The sequence below is a fragment of the Patagioenas fasciata genome, chromosome 11 (genome assembly GCF_037038585.1).
Source record: "Patagioenas fasciata isolate bPatFas1 chromosome 11, bPatFas1.hap1, whole genome shotgun sequence".
Classification (NCBI taxonomy): domain Eukaryota; kingdom Metazoa; phylum Chordata; class Aves; order Columbiformes; family Columbidae; genus Patagioenas; species Patagioenas fasciata.
In genome coordinates, this window is record NC_092530.1 from 8,222,295 (window position 1) to 8,241,539 (window position 19,245).

Here is a 19,245-nt window from a genome sequence, read left to right on the forward strand (position 1 = left end):
CCCAAGTTGTTGCAGCACTTACAGCTCAAGAAATCACTCTCCTGGGTCACACACTTCTACCTGTTCTTCCTTTTTCCTCAGATAACAGCTCTGGGATTCCCCACTCTCTCCTTGGTCTGCCAAAATACTCATTTCTGGAGAAATGTCAGAGGGAGAGGGGCGTCAGGTCACCACTGCTTCCCCCTCCTCTTCTCTCCCCAGTTCCTCTCCCATGGGTCCCACTCTGGTCCCCTGCAGCTGTGCAGGCCAGGGCAGATGCTTCCCCAAAACAGCTGCCCCAGGTCCCTAAGGTTCAGACCCATGAGCAGCAGAAAGAACATACCCTACGCAGAGCTGGAAAGCGCTCGCAGGTTTCACATGTTTGCCAACTCATTAGCAAACCGATATTGAGAGCCAGCAGATGCTAAACTCTCAAGGAGACCCTCACCCTCGCACTCTTTCAATCTTTCCTGGCTCCAAGCTAATCAGCTAATTAACCTGAAAGGAGAAGGGGGTAACACAGAGGGGATGGGAAGTCCAGGTGCAGTGTCAGTCACGGGGACTGAGCTTCCTGCTGAACTGTCAGTTTCTATTTGCTGGCTACGTGCTGCGAGCGAGCACTCTGTGGAGAAGTCTGTGCAACCCATGTCTGAGATCTCCAGCTGACCGAACAATGGTTTCATAGTCTAACAGGAAGCAAACCCCAACTTTTTCTCCCCCTCATTTTGCTTCTGTAACTGAACGTGCTTCTCCACAGCCCAAGAATGGCTGCCATGTGCATGAATAAAAGTCATCTAAGGAAATCGCAGCATCCAGCTTTAAACCATGGCAGTATCTCATGATGTTTTGCAAGAGTAACATGTCCACTACTTTACAGATGAGGAAGGTGCAGTAAGAACGCAACCCAATCAAGAGGATATCTCCTGGCTGCCTCCTTAAAAAGCAATGCTCAGCCACAGGTGCCGCAGGAGAGCCCTGCCTCCGAGACCACCGACCACAACCACTTGAAAGCTCATGCAAGCTCAGCTCAGTGCTAGGCTCAAACCAGATGACTTGATTCAGTTTGAGGTATTGAAACATACTGATTCAGGTCAACCCAGTGCAAGAAGGAAAGGGTTTGCTTAAATTATCTTAACAGAAACAGTGTTTTTAGCAGGAATGCGTTGCTTGTTCACAAACTGTTTTTTGGGTTGTTTTTTTTGTTTGTTTCTTTAATTTGTTAATCCACACTATTCCTAATGGAAAGTTCTCGCACATCTTCCTGGTCAGATCTAAGACTCATAGAGATAGATTTCCTCCCTAAGTCAAACCAAATTATGGCAGTTCATGTCCTGTATAAACACTCAGAAACAACCTGCAGTTATGTTACAGCCTTTGATCTAAGTGGTGAGGGAATAAGCAAAGTGGCTACAACTAAAAGGTGGCATTTAATGCAAATGTTTGAGTAAGAATCAGGTATAAATAAAAGCATAGTCTGTAGAATAACAATACTTAGAACACTCACGTCAAATGTTTTGTAAGAGAAATTCATTGTTATTGAAATTTACTGGTTGCTCTACAACGAACTGAAACAAACTAAACCTTCAACATCTCCTTCCCCATAGTGATGGGGCCTTCAGCCCAGTCACATAGTTAACAAGCTTGAAATCACAGCCACAATTATTCAAACTTTTTCTACCGTGGCTGTGACAAAAGAAAAATAAAAAAAATGAAAAAAAATTAACTGCTAAAACGATTCTTTCATCATAACATCTCTCACCAGGTTATCTTGGTTTCTCCATCCCTGTCAGCTTGTCAGTCTCTAATGGCATCCACCTCCCGAGGCAGGCAGGATGGCAGCCCGGAGACCCAACCGTTTATTCCCTCTATTGATTTCTAACTCGCTAATACATTTATAATAGCACTTGAGCAACAGCTACAGCAAAATGATTGAAAGCCCAAGTAATAGAGGGCTCACTGCTCCCTGATAAGTTAATGCAGAAAGCACAGTTCTTTCCACAAATGTAATTGAAAAGCTGTCTCTGGCAGAGCGAGTTAACCCCCCCATTTTCTGTAAGACTTCTAGATCTCAGTGAAACCTTCCTGAAATTTTCACAGAGGTGGACATCACCCATGCAGACAGCTGGCAGCAAGGAAGAGCGCGTTAGTGAAAGGAAGAGCGTTCAAAGACTTTACCAGCCACGTCTCGCTGAGGATGAATTGCGGGATTTCAGTCGCAAGAAGCCTTAGGACAGGAAACAGTTTGCTGGTGAAATGAAAGCTTTAAGAGAAAAACAGGAAGCCTGAAGAACCTGAGAGAAGCCTGTGAGCCACCAGCTTGAGGTCAGGGCAGGAAATCCCCGGTGCAAGCGCTGCAGAGACAGGTGCGGCCGAGAGCGAACACCACGTCAGAGCAGCTGGGGATGGAGCGGGTTTTGACTAAAAGCAAAGTACAATTGCCCACCATCTCCTCTTTATCCCATTAAGGGGTGTCAAAGTGCTGAATGGAGAGCAACTGTGGTTTGACCTCTAATCAAGTGCTGTCTCCTGGGTCATCCTCCTTTATAAAAAGGGTCTCAGAAACCTACTAAACTAAATCAGAGATGTAGCGGTTGGACAGGATGCTAATGGCACACTCCCTGCCCTCATTAAGCAAGATACACGATTGTGATAAGCAATTTAGCGTAAAGGATACCTTGTGCTGTTTCCTTGTAACACCTTGGGATACAACTTAGCATTAACCAAAGGCTGGGTCCTGTTGAAGGCAAAGGACCATAGGGGACAGGCATTGGTGCCAGTGCTATCCCACAAATAAATGAGGTCTGTGCTGAAGCAAAAAACAATAATCCAGAGAGGCACCAGAGTCAGGAACTGGGAAAGAGGATTTGAAGAGCAGCATGGATAAGCAGTCTCAAGGTTTAGCTGTGGGGTAGCAGGTCAGTAGTTGCGAATGATGCCTTCAGGATTACTCTGATGGCTGAGGTGGAACAGTTGGTTCTTCCATCCATCTTTTGTGGTCCTCACCTGGGGAGGTAGCCCAATATATTCTTTTGGGGGAAGTATTTTAGAGGAAATGAGAGCTCTGTGTTTGCCTAATCTCTGTGAGTTTCATGGCCAGAACCCAAGGAGTGAATGCTCTGGTCCCAGCTCACTTGGGCTTCAGCCTTGGCTTCAGGAACTGTGCCAGCGAGAAGTCTCAGTCTTGAATGTATCTGGGTCTTGAACCATTCACACCTTTGAAGGGCAACAAAGGTAACCTGGCTTTCAGCTGGTGCCAAGGACTGCCTGAGAGCCATGTACCTGGAGCTGAATTGCGCAGGGTGGCCGTAGCCAGGAAGAAGGCAGACAGACCCACCACTGGTGCAGCCTGCATATTTCCTTCATATTTAGCTTCAGAATCAGGTTTTGCAGCCCTGAGCGCACCCTTTTCCCACTGAGCAACCCAAATCATTCACTGAGAAGCTCTATCCCAAACCTCTACACCAGCTTATATGTTTTGATGTGGTTGACATACATTGATGCCATACTTCTCTACCCCAGTATGAATCTAAACTGGCAGAAAAAGGGCTTAAAAAGCAACAGTCACTGCGAGGAGGCAATGGTTTAACTGAACTATTCATTTACCAGGTGCTGATGAGTACAGGGGACACTGCAAGTCACACCCCCCAGTGAAATACGGTCATTTCTCCTTCCCCTGCATGTTGCAGTGGGGCTGTGTGAGGTTGTGTAGGCTCCAAGTTAATGCCTTTGTGTCGTGTCTTGATGCCAAACATGGCCAAGTAACCCTACGTCTACATGCCTGCTGTGTTTGGGGGCCTTGGAAAACTAACCTGTTTAATTTGCAAGCTTCCAGGACATTATTTGCACACTGGAGGGTAAATTAGATGGGGCAAACATTGTGTAAGACAGAAAAATACGATCGCAGCTCACAGCAGGACCGCATTTTCACAGTATCATTTACTGCAAGATAGTAAAGATGCTATGCCAGGGTTTCCATTCGTTATTTCATATTATTTCCATGAACTGGGTGGTCTTCAACTGCTGTTGCTGGCCGAATGGATTTTCTTCCAGCCAGATGTGCACACTGTTGGAACGATAAAGGACTCAGCACTCCGATTCAATGTGAATCACGCAAAAGCCATTTATTACAGAAAAATGTCTCCTTATATACGCAACTATTCTCTAATCACGAATCCACGCTCCAAGCATGGATTCGCTAAATGAGTATCATGGGCAGTCCACACGCTGGAGCCCCACCGATGATAGGTCCGACGACCCACGCCATGCTGAGGCCCTGTTAACGAAGAAACGCCCCTCTTTCTCACAGCAGATTCTGTTCTCAGCTTCTCGAACTGGCCTTGAGATTCCTTTGGGCCTGACTAATTCAACAACATATCTCCTTCTAACGAAACCCCTTCACAGCACACCTTCGTTGTCATTCCTGGGCATCACAGGGAGCGCAGGGGGGGAAATGCTCCCTTGCACAAACGCAGTTGAGGAGAGTAACTCATCCAGACACCAGCCTGGCACACAAGCCCCATTCCACCAGGAGCAAGGAGCATCTTTTTAAGACCATCCTGATCAGCTAAAATAAAAATTCAGGAATAAAACAGGGAAGAAGGAGTTACTATAGGATTTCTGGCTTTACTCCAGCAGAAAGCTGCTCTGTAGCACTGCAGTCTCAGGCACCAATGCCCAGACGGATCATTTCCTTGGATTATTTCCCTGGAGTGTCACGGCTAGTGTAGACACTGAGGAATCAAAGCCTTTGCTTTAAGCAGAGGATGTGTCTCACCTTCTGGAGGCTAGGGAAGAAAAAAGCCCAAACGAACCTTGGAAAAGCCAGTCACTGCTGGCAGGCATTTCTCTGCCCACATCTGCAAACAGGATGAAGCATCTGAAAGAGTGATGCAAACAACCAATTAATCTCAATTTCTGCAAGCTCATAAACCCAATGAATTACTGTTAAAAATACAGGTGTGTTTTTGACAGTTTTCCTGCAAAGAGAAATTAGGAAATCACATATACAAATGAGCTAATAAAGAAAAGGGAAATAATAAAAGTGTGGAAGTACAGTGTGCCTTGCATTATTTTTTCCATCCAATTCAAAATGCAATAATAACTTGATTATTTTAGCATTCAGGCTGAAGGAATCAAAACCGTATGCAATTTGGAGTGTCTGATTGCCGTTCCCTGACTGAGACTCGCAATCTGCAGTAGTTTGCTTTTCTCTTCCTTCCCAAAACAGGGAATAGAAAGCTGTTTCTACCGCAGGGCACAGAAGAGAATTTAAGCTATTTAATTTTCTGCTGTGGGGACTTTTAGTTGTCATTTGATGTCAAACCTTATTTTTTGTGCTGAAACAGCCTGCATTCGCAGAACACCCAACCATTCCAGTGTTTAATGGACTGCTTCTGCCATTGCCCCTAAAACAGAGGTGGCAACCAGAACTTCTCAGGAAGGACTTGCTCTGGGCCATGAGATCCCAGAATCCCAGAATCCCAGAATGTCAGGGGTTGGAAGGGACCTGGAAAGCTCATCCAGTGCAATCCCCCCATGGAGCAGGAACACCCAGCTGAGGTTCCACAGGAAGGTGTCCAGGCGGGTTTGAATGTCTGCAGAGAAGGAGACTCCACAGCCTCCCTGGGCAGCCTGGGCCAGGCTCTGCCACCCTCACTGGGAACAAGTTTCTTCTCAAATATAAGTGGAACCTTTTGTGTTCCAGTTTGTACCCATTACCCCTTGTCATGTCACTGGTTGTCACCGAGAAGAGCCTGGCTCCATCCTCCTGACACTCACCCTTTATATATCTGTAAACATTAATTAGGTCACCCCTCAGTCTCCTCTTCTCCAAGCTCCAGAGCTCCAAGTCCCTCAGCCTTTCCTCACACGGGAGATGCTCCACTCCCTTCAGCATCTTTGTTGCCCTAATGGTAAGATATGCATGGGCAGTGCTGCTCCAAAAATGAACAGAGGGTCCCAGGCCTTCTCCTTGTTCCTACTGTGGATTTTCTTCAGCCTCCTTGCTGTACATGCCTTGCACCAGCAACAGCGTGGGATATGCCCACTCAGCACATAGCTGCTGCCCTGTGCCACAGAAGAACAGGGAATCGCGTATGGGACAACTGGGAATTTTCCCAATAACTCCAGACTGGGTTAACAGCAATGGATTAGGGCCAAGCTGTGTGCGAGCCAAAGAGGGAGAGAAGGGAAAAAATACCATGGCTTAGAGCATCCTAAAGGCTGCTGCAAAGTATGTGAGCCGTAGGAATCCCACAGCTCTGTGCACGCTGAAGGGGGAATCTTTAACCACCCTCCCCTTGCCCCCAGCTTTCCCACCTCAATTTCTGGCTGATCCTTTTTCTGCCTTTTTAAACAGAGACACTGGGCAGGAGGAGACCCCCACCTGGGCTCATTCCATTTTCTTTGTCAGATGAGAACCTCAGCTGCTCTCCCCTTTCACACTGCCCAGCAGCTTTGCAATGAGATCATGCAGCAAAGCAGATGGAGCCTGGTGCTTACGGAATGATTTGTCAAAAGCTTTGCAAAACTTAAGTGTCTAGACTTTTTGGTATGGATTTTCCTTTTCAATTCCTTCTCTGACCTCTTCAAGGAGATTAGGATGGACTGAACTGGTATGGTTTACATCTGGTTAAAGTCTCCTGGCTTCTTCTTCTCAAGCACTTCTCTTTGTCCTGTTCATGGTGGTGCATGTAAAGTCCCTGCTCCCTGGGACCAAAATTATCCCAGTTGCAACAGAATATCTACTTCATGCCTGCTTCATATCATCAGACAGCAGTGGGCTCAGCAACCCTCTGAAAGCACCTTTGATGATAAGAAAGGTGGCCCCATGCTGCCACGCGCTCGGATGTGGCTGCCGTCGAGAGTAGCAACCGCTTCCTGAAGATGAACAAGATGGGCACGAGGCCAAGCTCATCTCCCTCCTACCTATGTCTCACATCTCCTGATCTGCTTTTGTTGCCACCTCTTAGACTCAGTGACAGATGAGGAAATATGGTGCAGTGATCTGGTCCAAAAATGTGTATCTCCTCCTTCTCAGTTCTGTTAATATTATGGGCATATTTTCATTTTCCAGAGTTACTGCTGCAGCTTTGCAAGCCAGGTGTGTCCAGTCCTCCACAGAACGGTCCCATTTTTAGGATTATATGAATGGTGTAATACTGGAATAAGCCATGCAGCATACACCTGGTGGTCAGTCACTAACAGGGTGGATTACCTGTGCCAAGCAACAGCTCTACTGAAGCTCACCTTTCTGCTGAGGTCTGGGTGGGGATGTGGTCTGTTGCCTTGTGATGTTTCTTGACCTCCTGAGGGGCCTTTCCAGAGTCTTTATGTAGCTTCCCAAATAGTCTCATGTCCCCATCAGCTCTTCTGCCTCAGTTTTCCAAAGTTCTTCACCAACAGGACTTCTCTCTCTCGTGCACTTTGCCCTCACTCTTGCATCGGTGTTGCTCAGCAGTTTGCGAACCCAGTAGGAATATCAAGAATCTCACCCACCCTAGGGTTCAATCTCAGCTGGTTTGGCCCATCTTCCTCCTTCCCCGGGAAAACAGTTGGAAGCACAATGTGCTACAACATGATCTCTGATGTTATGATGAAGGATGAGAGCTGACTTATGATATAGAGGGAAGAGGAGAGCTGAAAAATCAATTTACTTGATGACTTCCCCTTTTTTTTCCTTTCCTCTCCCCAGGACCAAGCCATACGCATTTCAAGAGATTCACATCCTCAATTTGTTCAGTAAGTCTTTTGCAGTTGCAGATGATCAGCAGTGTAATGCTGCTCCTGCCTCTGATCAGTGCTCGAGAGCATCGCGAATGTGCCTCAGGCCATGTCTGGCTGAGGCTTGGCCAGGTACCAGATGTCAATGGTAAAGCACTGAACAAAGATATTCTCAAAGCCTCTGTCAAAAGACATACAGGGGGTAGGAGGAATTAAAATTGTAGAGGCAGCTGCAGAGCTGGACTTCCTTAGCTTTGCAGCGCTCTGCTTTGTTAATTCAGTAGCTGTCTCACCACTCCATAGATTTAGAAGTGGGAGGGAGAAAATGGGAGGAACAAATGAGCTAAAGTGTCCCCTGCAAGAGTACGGTGCCTCAGGATCCCTGTCACTGAGCCAGGAGGGACCTGCACTGCTACACAGGAGGGTGAACTTTGAATCTTAATATGTCCTGGACCTCCCAAGTGTATTTGGGCAAGATTTTTCATTGTTTCCTTGTGCCATGAAGCTGCAAGCTGGTGCATGCATGTGTGTGTGCGTGCAGTTTTTAGGTATGTGGACAAGACCCAGCACATGGTAATCTCCATGGCCTGAGACAAAGTGTTTGTTACCTGCCTGCTGGCCTGCACTCCTGACCTGCCCGATGGCGGCCACTTCAGTGACTACACCAAACAGACCAGCATGCATGTGTCTATCCATTTTCTTAGTAAGTCGATGTTATTTAAACATAAAATAGTACAATAAATAAAACATAATGCCCTGTTTTTCCCCGCTGTTTTCACCTCCTGTGCTCTCTTCTCACATTTTTGCTGGGCCGATGGTTTTCTTACATGCCCTAGATAACTCATTGAGCTTCATCTTCACTGCTCTTTCCACCCGCCTGCTCTTCTTCCATTTTTTATGAAGACTCTTTCTTGCTCTGCTAACATGCTCTTAATCTCACTGGTAAATCAAGGTGGCTGTTTGTCTTTAGCTCACTATTTGCTTTCCTGAACACAAAGGTAAATTCAGGCTCTGTGCTGGAACTAGACCAACAAACAAGCTGATTTCTTCCCTCTTGCCTCCCCATTCACAGTGGTGCATAGCTGTCAATAAGCTGCATTTGGGCTCTAAGAATACTTCCTCTCCATTTTCTGTTGTGAAACTGGTATGAAAAATAGAAATACTGAGAAATTACCTCTGCCAGGCCCTTCTGAGTGAAATCACACTGCGGAAAACTCTGAGATATAACTATCAAAGCAGAGTCAGTGGAAAGGCTCCTATTAACTTCATCTGCTGTTCTCAGTTTTACAAACTTGGTGACTTTTCCACATCTTTCTGCTGATCTCTCCAGCAACTGGATTGGCACCAGGATTGCATAGAAGCCCACACTCCTGATGATTCGCTTGCAGACTGCAACATGCGGTGGAGTAATAGCCTGCAGCCTGCTAGAAATAGGAAACCAGGTCATGAACGAGCTTCCTGCTCAGTCCAGCATCAGAAGAGATGGGGAATGAGGCATGGCTGTGCCGCCTTATTCTGCCTCTGCTCCCTGAGACACTGGAGCTGGCTGCAGGCAGCGGTGTCCGAGTGGGATATGGGTGTCCAGACCCAGAAAAGGAGGTCCCTGTGCAGCCAGGGCTGCCACTGCAAACATGTAGATGTCTGGTGAAGCTTTGCCCTGGCATCTTTCTCACAGAGGAATTACATGTGGGGTTAAAGGAAAAACAAACAAACAAACAACAAAAATACCCCACAGCATTTTTATCTGGGTTCAGAGCAGTTTCATATGTCTGGAAAGGATATAGCAACATAATCAGGATTTATGAGAGGAAGAAAATATTTTAGGAGAGGCCATTTGTTCTGTTCTATATCCCATAAAATCGACAGAAGTTATTTGTCGGCCACTTAGCACTGCAGCTTGGGAACAATAGGCCACTCTGCAAACAAAGAGGCAAAGCATTAAAAGACACAAAGCAACATCTTTTAAGGCCAGGTATAATTGCTCTGGGGAACTCACTGACTCAGGATCCGAGTCAGACAATTGGTTCCACAATTTACAAAATCCGACCTGAGTGTACCTGAAGATCACCCAGGAGGGCTGGAATCAGTGGCCATGGTCCAGGCACGGGCAGCCTCTTCTCTGGAAGATCACATCGTTGTACATACTGGTCTAGTGCAGGAAAATACCGTGGTGGTAGTACAGCACCCAGCATTCGCTGCCAATGGAGAAAATAAGTCAGGCCAAGCGAGGCACCGGTTTGTTATGGGGAGGAGTGGGAGTGTATTTTGCCCCATGTTCCTTAATGGTAAACTCCTGTGGGATGATTTTCAGTTCCTCTGGGTTTCTTGAATTGCAACCAGAAAGGAAACATGTGCTCAGATGTGGGGAAGCCGCAGAATTCGGGACTCCCATCCAGGAGGCAATGTAGCTAATGCCCTGCTCTGCCCAGAGGTTTAGCCCTGGCCCCATCCCAGATGATTGGGTGGCTCTTTCAACCCCAGAGCAGTCCCAGGGTGCTCTGATCTGATCTCTGGCTCCATTTGCCATCTCAGGGAGCACAGGGGCAGAGGAGGGCTGAGGGACTCGGCTGGGGCAGTACGGGGAACTTACTTTTGCTGTGTGATTCATAAACCAACCCATCTAACATCTCCACCCCTATTCCTCGTCGCTCCAAACAGAGTGCTGATGCCGAAGGGACCTTCACCTTTCTGGGTGAGCAGAACCTTGGTGAGTTCTTGAGTGGACCCTCAAATCACTAATGGGTGAAAGGGCTGCACACCTTCATCCTCCTCGGCGGGTGTTTCTAGGGGATGCTTGTGGAGAGCCGTCCACAGCGGAGATCCCACTAGAGGGTGCTGCCCAACTCTGCTGGGAAACACCAAAAGGCTCAGCCTGCTCCTGGGCCTCCAAACAGCCCTGTTAACTCTTGGTGCCTTATCTCCCTTGCAGGCCCTCGCTGTCTTCCCTTCCATCCTGATTTATCTCCAGCACCGTAAGCACTGCTTCATTGCTATAGGCTGTCACTGGCAGCAAGACAAGTAAGCCCATCTTGAGTTTATGGACCCACTTTTTCTTTCTTTTCCCTTGAGTAAACACAAACAATAAAAGAAGTGAGTCCAAGCAAGGAATGGAGATTACAAGGCAGCCCCATGCTCAACTCACTTTGCATTCAGCAAAATGAGAGCCTGTCACACAGCTGGCGGTGGGAGGCTTCTTCCCCCCCTCACTGACCTATAACAGTACCAAACAGCAACAAGGAGGCATTTACCCATCTCTGGACCATCTTAGAAGACAGATTCATAGATCTCAAATGTCTCCCAAGACCTGCAAGACCTACATGGATGTCCTTAGGGGAGCTGAAGGAAATCTGTGTTGTGTTTGCCTTCCTCCCAACCCGCAGCTCTTCCCTGAGACAGCACCGGGCACCCTTGGTGGCAGATGATGCCCTGAACGTGTTGCTGGTGCTTGGCCAGCCAGAGACCAGGGCTGCACACAGACTGGGATGCTGACATCCTACTTGCGCAATATCTCTTTGGAAGACAAACTGCGCGTTGGCTCTGAATTCTCATCTGCAAAACCTGCAGCAACAGAGAGTGAAACATATATACCAGTCCTTTGACAGGAGCGCCCTTTCAAAGTGCTGCTACAAACAAGATGGATTTAAAGCCGAACTTTCTTTTCCTCCAGGCAGCTTCTGCCTTGAGGATGCTTTCGTCAGTCATCCGCGAGCACACGTCACCTTACCCACACAGCGGCTGCTGCCTGCCACAGGAAAAAACAGCCAGTCCTTAACCTGTCACTAAAGTAGCGCTAATGGAGCCAAATACAGTCCCGAGAGACGGTGCAAGCAACATGGGTGTGTAACTGCTCCCTTCCCCAACTTTTCTGGAAGGCGGTCCCCCTTACAGCTGAGACATTGGCTGCCTGGGTGCTCAGAGCCTGCACAGACCCAGAATATTTTATTCAGCCCTGAACCAAATTGGAAGAGCAGTGACGACTCATGTATCAGGCTGGAACCACAGCTCATACACTGCACCAACGGCATTTAAACTGAAGCCAGAACAGCTCAGGGATGTCAGTCTCATCATCCCAGCCCAGGGGACCCTCTTTATCTCAAAAGGCAGAGACCTCAGCTCTGAAGGAGTCTCAAAATATCAAGCCCAGTGTCTCCAGCACTGGCCAGGCTACTTGCCTCAAAAAAGGTGAAAGAACAAGGCAAGTATGTAGTGACTTCACTGTCCATCCAAATAAAATTACTGGTAGGCTCTGTTTTAAGGATTTCCTAAGCAGGTGACAGCCTCTTGTGTCATAGCTGCGATGGATCCTTCTCCCATGAGACCCTCATGTCACTCTCTGAAACCAAACACTTTCAGTCTCCACCCTACCCTCTAGCAAGGGTCCTGCAGTTTGAGGACACACTCGAGTATTTAGCTTTTGTTTGGCTTGAAGCTGCCACCTGCCAGGTTTTCTCTAGAAACTGAGCTTTTATCCCTGCCCTTGCTCTGAAGTGCCAGACATGGTGGGGACCACACACCCAGGCTTCTCCAGGGCTTTTGGAGATGGCACATTGCTGTCCTCTTCCCGGTAGTTGTCACTGGCATAAACTCCCAGTCCAGCTGTTGGCCACTGGCAGGTTTTAATCAGGTGCTTGTGGACTGTATGAGGTATGTCCTGTGCACTCAGCTGCCGAGGTGCCCAGGAGCAATGCCACGCTGAGGGCTGGCTGCTCCAACCTGATGTCACATTAATGACAATAGCACAGGGATGAGTCCTAGGATCCAGGGGTTGCTCTGGACCTGCAGACATACATCCCCTAACCCATGGCCTTCACTGCTGGTTTCTTTTTGCAACCCCCCACTTCATATTCCTGCTGCATTTTAGAGATGGATGTTTGTCTTCTTCAATAGCAAGATGAGAGCAAGGATGTGCAGGGGCTGATGCAAATATTCCAGCCATGACCCAAGGTGTTTCCCAGCTAAGCAATCACTTATTTTGCACAGCAGCTGCACTAAAAGATAACTTCTACCTTAAAACTACTTAATGGGAAAATGAGTTTCATTGCTCTCCATTTACGTGAAATATTCAACACTTCATCCATGGAGTTTTTCTTCTGCTCATTAAGCCAGTGTTAAGCTTTGACAGGAGCTGGTTTGCCATGTGCTGACAGTAGATCTGTGCAATGCCAGAGGGCAATAAACAGTGTCACTCTTTAGCAGGATGGCCCCTCTGTCCTTGCTTTCTAAATCCCGTTGCTGCCATCGGCATTGCCGTGGGTCGGATGCGATGCCAAGCCTTCATCAGCAGCAAGGGACGACCTTTACAACAGAAGAGGTAATGAAGGGTAAAGGGTGAAGGGAGGAGGAGTGTCTTCTGGCTCAGGTTGTGGCCCCGGTCCATTTTCTGAGGTTGCTGGGAGTTTTCCAAGAAAATGGAAATACTGAATTGCAGACACTAAAAGTTTGAGTTTGAGGGACGTCTCCCTGGTGAAGCTGTCTTGGGCCCAAAGTGGAATAACCTGCCACCCTTCCATAGCTGGTGCCTTGGCAGCTTGGATGTGGCAAAGACTCACGTACCTGCAGAAAAACCAGGCCCTGGTTCTTACCTGGCCTGATTCACATCAAGGATGGAAACACGCAGGCTTTTGTGCATGGAAAAACTCTAAAACATCTTGATTTCTGCTCAGTGCTGAACTGCAACATTTCTGAATCCTCATTTATGGCCTTTGCTCCGGTCTGCACTGATGTGGCCTCACCTGGAGCACTGTGTGCAGGTCTGGGCACCACAGTATAAAAAGGATATAAAGCTATTAGAGTGTCCAGAAGAGGCTACAAAGTCAGTGAAGGGTTTGGAGGGGAAGCCGTATGAGGAGCAGCTGAAGTCCCTGGGTTTGTTCAGCCTGGAGCAGAGGAGACCAAGGGCAGAGCCCATGGGCTGCAGGTTCCTCAGCAGGAGCAGGAGGGGCAGGGCTGAGCTCTTCTCTGTGACAGAGACAGAGCCCAGGGAACGGCAGAAGATGTGCCAGGGAGGGTCAGTGGGACATGAGGAAAAGGTTCTTCCCCCAGAGGTGCTGGACACTGAACAGGCTCCCAGGGAGGTGTCACGGCCCAACCTGACAGTGTTCAAGAAGAGACTGGACAACGTCCTCAGACACACGGGGTGACCTGTGGGGTGTCCTGTGCAGGGACAGGAGTTGGAACCAATGATCCTTGTGGGTCCTTCCAACTCAGGACATTCTATGATTTCCTTCCTCGTCACTGCCACTCCTTGTGTGACCGCGGGGAAACCACTCACCTGTTTGTGACCTGGGTCCTCATTTTTAGGATGAGGACCGTGATCCCGATTGTCCATTTAGGTTGTAGTCACTCCCTATCAGAGATTAATGTTTGTGAGGGAGGCGAGCATCGCTTTGAGATGGGAGAGAGGAGACGAGACTTCACAGAACAGGGACAGAGCAAGGCTAAGTCAGGAGTGAGACCACTAGCAAAATGCTGATGGAGGGTAAAGCCGTATGTTACACCCAGATGTGTTGCAGGGTAATTACAACGATCTTCTTTAAATTCCTGCCTCCGATTTTATGTCCATTCAGCACTTTTTCATGCTTCCTTAGCCACACTTTTGTGACCTTAACAGCTGTTGTGCTTTTGGCCCAGCGCCTGATGCATTCCTCTGGAGGGGGATGCAATCAAGCATGTTTCTCTTCAAACTCCCTTAAATATTGAGAGCATCAACTTGCTTCTGCCTGAATGACATTTTTGTTGCTCAAAAGGAGGGAAGTAATAAGAAAAAGACTAAATATTATTTCCAGCCAGAGCTGTGGAGTGGGCATGTTGCAGATGCAAGAGAGACACTGGTAACTTGGTGTCCATGTCCTGAGTCCTCTCACCCATCCTGTAGACTGCCTGTGGGGAGAAGTTGCTTGGTCTGTAAATAGTGACCCCATTTTCTTGTTTGCAAGGGTAAAAGGGGTCACTGGCCTGTTTTGAAAACACTTTAGCATTTTTTTGATGGAAAATGTTAAGTATCATCATTATTTGTAGCTTAATTTCCAGCATGGCTAGTGTGCAGGTTGCCTAGCATTGCCATGGCATCATTTCTGGCAATAATTTAAGCTAAACACATGGCAGGGCTGACAGCTGAGCATTTCAAGCAGGTAATGAGAGGGCAAAGTCTGAGTCACCTATTCTAGTGGTAGCATGACCATCACTGTCACTGTGTTCTCTATGGAAACACGACAGCAAGTAGTAAGGAGATGTCAGGGAACAAATGCTTTCATGCTTTCAGTGGGTTGCTTTGGGGTTTTTTTCAGTTCTAGTTAAATGCACTTGTGAAACGGCTCTGAAGTGGCATTTTGCTATGGGAGGTAAGCTAATATTTGGATGGGAAAAGGGTGAATTTAAACAGAGATCGGGCTCGGGCTTGGTGAGGCTCTATGTTCTTTACTATCTCCTGTACCCAGGCTTGCAGAGAGGATCTGCAGTATGGAAAACAAGGCACTAAGATTCATCCACTGAAGCATGCTATGAGGTTTCAAGGTAGAAACCACCTCTGGGACAAAGCTGTGACACTCACACCCCCCTTTGCTCCCTGCCTGTGCTCAGGGTGGGAGGGCAGGAGGGCAAGCACAGCTCCCCATGGTTCAGCTCCACAGGGGAGGGAAGCTGATGTCAGAGCTTTGTCAGCAGTGAACTGCACATCTGGAGGATTCACAGGGGACAGCACATCTGGCTCTGACAGCAGAGCCTGCGTGCATGGCCTGGTGGATAAAACATCTGCCCTTGGTGGTGACGCAGGAGTGTCCTGTGGGTGAGTCCTGCTGCCTTGGACACCCAGCACAATCAGAAAGAGCTGCCACTAGACTAAAGGAGGCAATAAACCTCATCTCACTCCTCAGATGTTTCAGTGGATGGTTACTCTGGAGATGATAAACACTTCCAAAGAGGACGGTGAATGAAATGTCCCCATCACACCCAGACCCTGTCCCTTGCCCACCCTCAGTTCCCAAAAACAGAAGTTGCCTCAGGGAAAATTCTGCAAAATTAGAAGCTGACAGCAGGCAACACAGTTGCCCCCAAGCCCATCTCCAGAGCCTGGGGAGCACAGAGCAGAGCTCAACCACTCCTGAAGCCACCTTAGGGAGCATTTAGCCAAGCTCTGTCCATCCTTATTTATTGCCTCATAACCACAACACTAGTGTAACTGTGCTATGATGGACTGTGGTGTCAAAGTTGCATTAAGTTTATCCTTTTCCTTGACATTTGGGGCATTATATAAATCAGATATGGCTGCAGTAGCCTGTGCTATGCTGAGCTGTGAGTAGCACCATACCTTTAGCGCTGAAAATTAACACAACAGCCCATAGGAGGAAGCACTGTCCAGGGGTTGAAGCGCAGGAGTGGAAGGGACTTGGGGTTTTCTTCTGTCTTTGACTGTATGGTACTGGGAGAATAATTTCAAAAGGATGACAAAGAAGAAAATAAATAAAAAACAAACAAAAAACAACAAAAACAAAACATATTCCCACCTAATGTACCTTGTCCTGCAACTCAATGTTCAGTGCATAACTAGTGACCTCAGATACAGAACCCCTTGAAAATCAGAATCAAAAACAACAACAAAATATGTTTGTAAAAGCTCTTCCTGTTAATGCTGCTGCTGCAGAGCCTGCACCGTGCAAGAGAGTTGGGTGGATGTGGTCCCGGCTGGTTTTGGTGCTCACAGACACGCTGAAAGCTCCTCTCAAGCTGTTTATGGTCTTTGGTGTGTGTGTGTGTGTGTCCCATCTGGATTTCATAGTGGTTGGAGCTACATGCAAAGATGAGATAAAGGTTTGATCCAACGTAAGTTATATAAACTGGGAAGAGGGTTATCGCTCTTTCTCCCTATGTTTTCATAGCTCCACCACAGCGAGGTGGTGATAAATACAATGAATACTAATAAATATCTACTAATTCAGCTCATTTAGCCAGCTATTAAGATTTCTTTTTTTTCTGATAGATAATCAGATTAATTAGATTAAATGATGTCCAGGAATGGGGAGAGATATTTGCCACATAGGCTAAACTGGGAATATAAGAATTGAGTTTTACTGGCAGCTGGGAACCACACAAGAAACTGCTCCACTTTAATTCATCCATTTTTCTCCCTGCCATTGTATATGGACTGGTCTGACTGGTCCAGCAGCCTCAGCCTGCAGAAGCTGGAACCAGTCCTCTCTTATTCTGCTCCTCTGCATCCTCCTGGAAAGCCAGTGGTGACTAAAGCAGTGCTAAGTAAATCCTGGGCCAGCTTAAGAAAAGCTTGTCTGTGTTCCTGAAATGCACACGTCACCTAAACCTTGCTTAAAACACGCTGCTGTGGGAAAACCAGGGCTATGATTTTTCAAAGCCTTTGTCAGCTGCAAATAACACCAAAAAACTCAGCTGCCACTTGGGCACGTGCATCCCGAAATAGTTGGATCGGAAGAAGTGGAAGATCACTGAGCTGTATTGCATGGTCAAGAGAGTCTCCCCCAGCAAACCCAGCATCACCTCCAGTGAAAGCTTCTGGAGAAAGAGTAGAATATCCACTTTGTGTGCCGCTTTGAGTACCTTAAAAGTCAATCTCCTCCTGAATACAAGATATACCCTGCTGTAATTACACTGGTGAGAAGTCGCCTTATTATAGATTTTAATATCTAAGGTTGTGTGGTCTAGTGGGTCACACAAGCCACCAAGAGCCTGGTTTGTGCTCCATTCCAGTTACAAGTCATGTCACTGTTGCATGCCTTGGTTTCCTGGTTTATAAAATTGTGGTTATTCTTCTATTTTTCTTGATAAAACAGCATGAGATTTCCACCACAAAAAGCTGAGACTCACCATACTCACGTAAACACATCTGTGAATACATACCCACAGTGTGCAGAGACTGAGATTAGCAGATTATTAAATCAGACAGGACTGGAATTAACGCCTGTAAATAGGCTGAGTCTAAAATGCCTGGTGTACAGGGTTCTAGGTTCTCACCGAATGCAGAAATTATTCATCTGGCTGGTTGGGCCATCATAGGAAATATCGATTTGTGAAAACTTTGGGGAATGAGGCTCCTATTCTGAGACCTAAGTAAGAGCCAGGCTGAAAATCTGACTCCTGTTGTTGCTGAGCTGAGCGAAGGGAAATACGGCCCCATGTTAATGCAGTCCCTCTTGGCTTGCTTGGGGAATAGGTGTCTTTTGCAAGTTTACTCTAATGGGACAGAAAAGAGAAATTATTCTGGGAAAAAATGTTTAGAACTTCTTCTGCTTCCTTCCTGCTTTTGGGGTGAGCTGGTTTCACCTCCGTTCATCACAGGCGAGTTCATTTACCAACTCTCTTCCGCGACTACTGCTTTAGGAGTTGTCCATAGCAAAGGCCTTTGGTTACCAGTGCCCGCAGGCAATGCTGATGTCTGACCCGGCCTCGAGGCAGCTCCTCCTGGGAACTCCACCTGCCTGTTCTCCATCACCCCATGGGCTGGGACAGACCCCTGTGCTGTGAGACCAGAGCAAACAGCAGAGCCAAGCGTCACCGGAGGCACCAAGTGAGCACAACCTGCTTGAGGGAGATGCTGCAGATCCCCCAGACAAAACTCATCCACGGACAAGCCCAAGTTTGTGTCTGTTGGAGAACAAAAGACACAGGGTCTTCACATCTATTGTGGCCAGGAAGACTGCCTAAATCCTTGTGCCCTGTGCTGCAGTGGCCTAAGACTCCTCCTGGCCCAGGAGAAAATAGGATGGAATGAACTTCCATGGCATCCTCCAAGATAACAATTCCTTTGCCCCACATTTAAAGCCTTCTGACAGTAGATGAGGAGAGCTAGGCAGGTTCAGATCAGAGATCTGAAGACCAGGCTGAACTTGGAAGAAGCTGGAGGAGAACAAGTCAGAGATGAATTTTCTCCTTAAAAGCAACTCCTTAAGAGACTCTAATCTGTTCCCATCCCTCACAATCAATCGGCATTAGGTAAACACACTTGGAAATGTCGAGCACATGTAAAATGCCGTTTTGTCAGGGTCTGAATGCATGGGCTTCTCTTGCCACTGGGATTTTGGCTACTTATGTATGGCTCCGCATGGTGTTCACTGTCACCTGCATAACCTTCCTCTGTCCTAGCAACTTTTAAAGGCTGAACTGACTATTCAGAAAGCTCCTCTGCTTCTCCTGGCGATTTCTATAGCTCTGTCCCCCTGACATGATGTAGTGCCTCAAAAAGTGCTTGGAAGTCCCATGTGGCAGCCTTCAAATTCCCAGCAGGTCTCTGGTCTTCAAAAACAGCCTCACAAACTGGAGTCAGATCTAAGCAGCTGCGCTGGAGAAGTCAGTGCTGAGCTGTAAACACCCTTTTAAGCACAAGGAAATCTCTCTTCCAAGTCTGTGTCTCTCTGCTGAACATGGGCACTACCCATGCACTCAAAGTCACAAGGCACGCAGGGCACATTGCCAGAAAAATAGGCCAACAACTTTCCTTGGCATAGTGCTTGAATAAGACCATGCTTTCCAAAACTGATTCTTGGCTCTCATGGTTGGCAATGTCACATTGATGCTCTT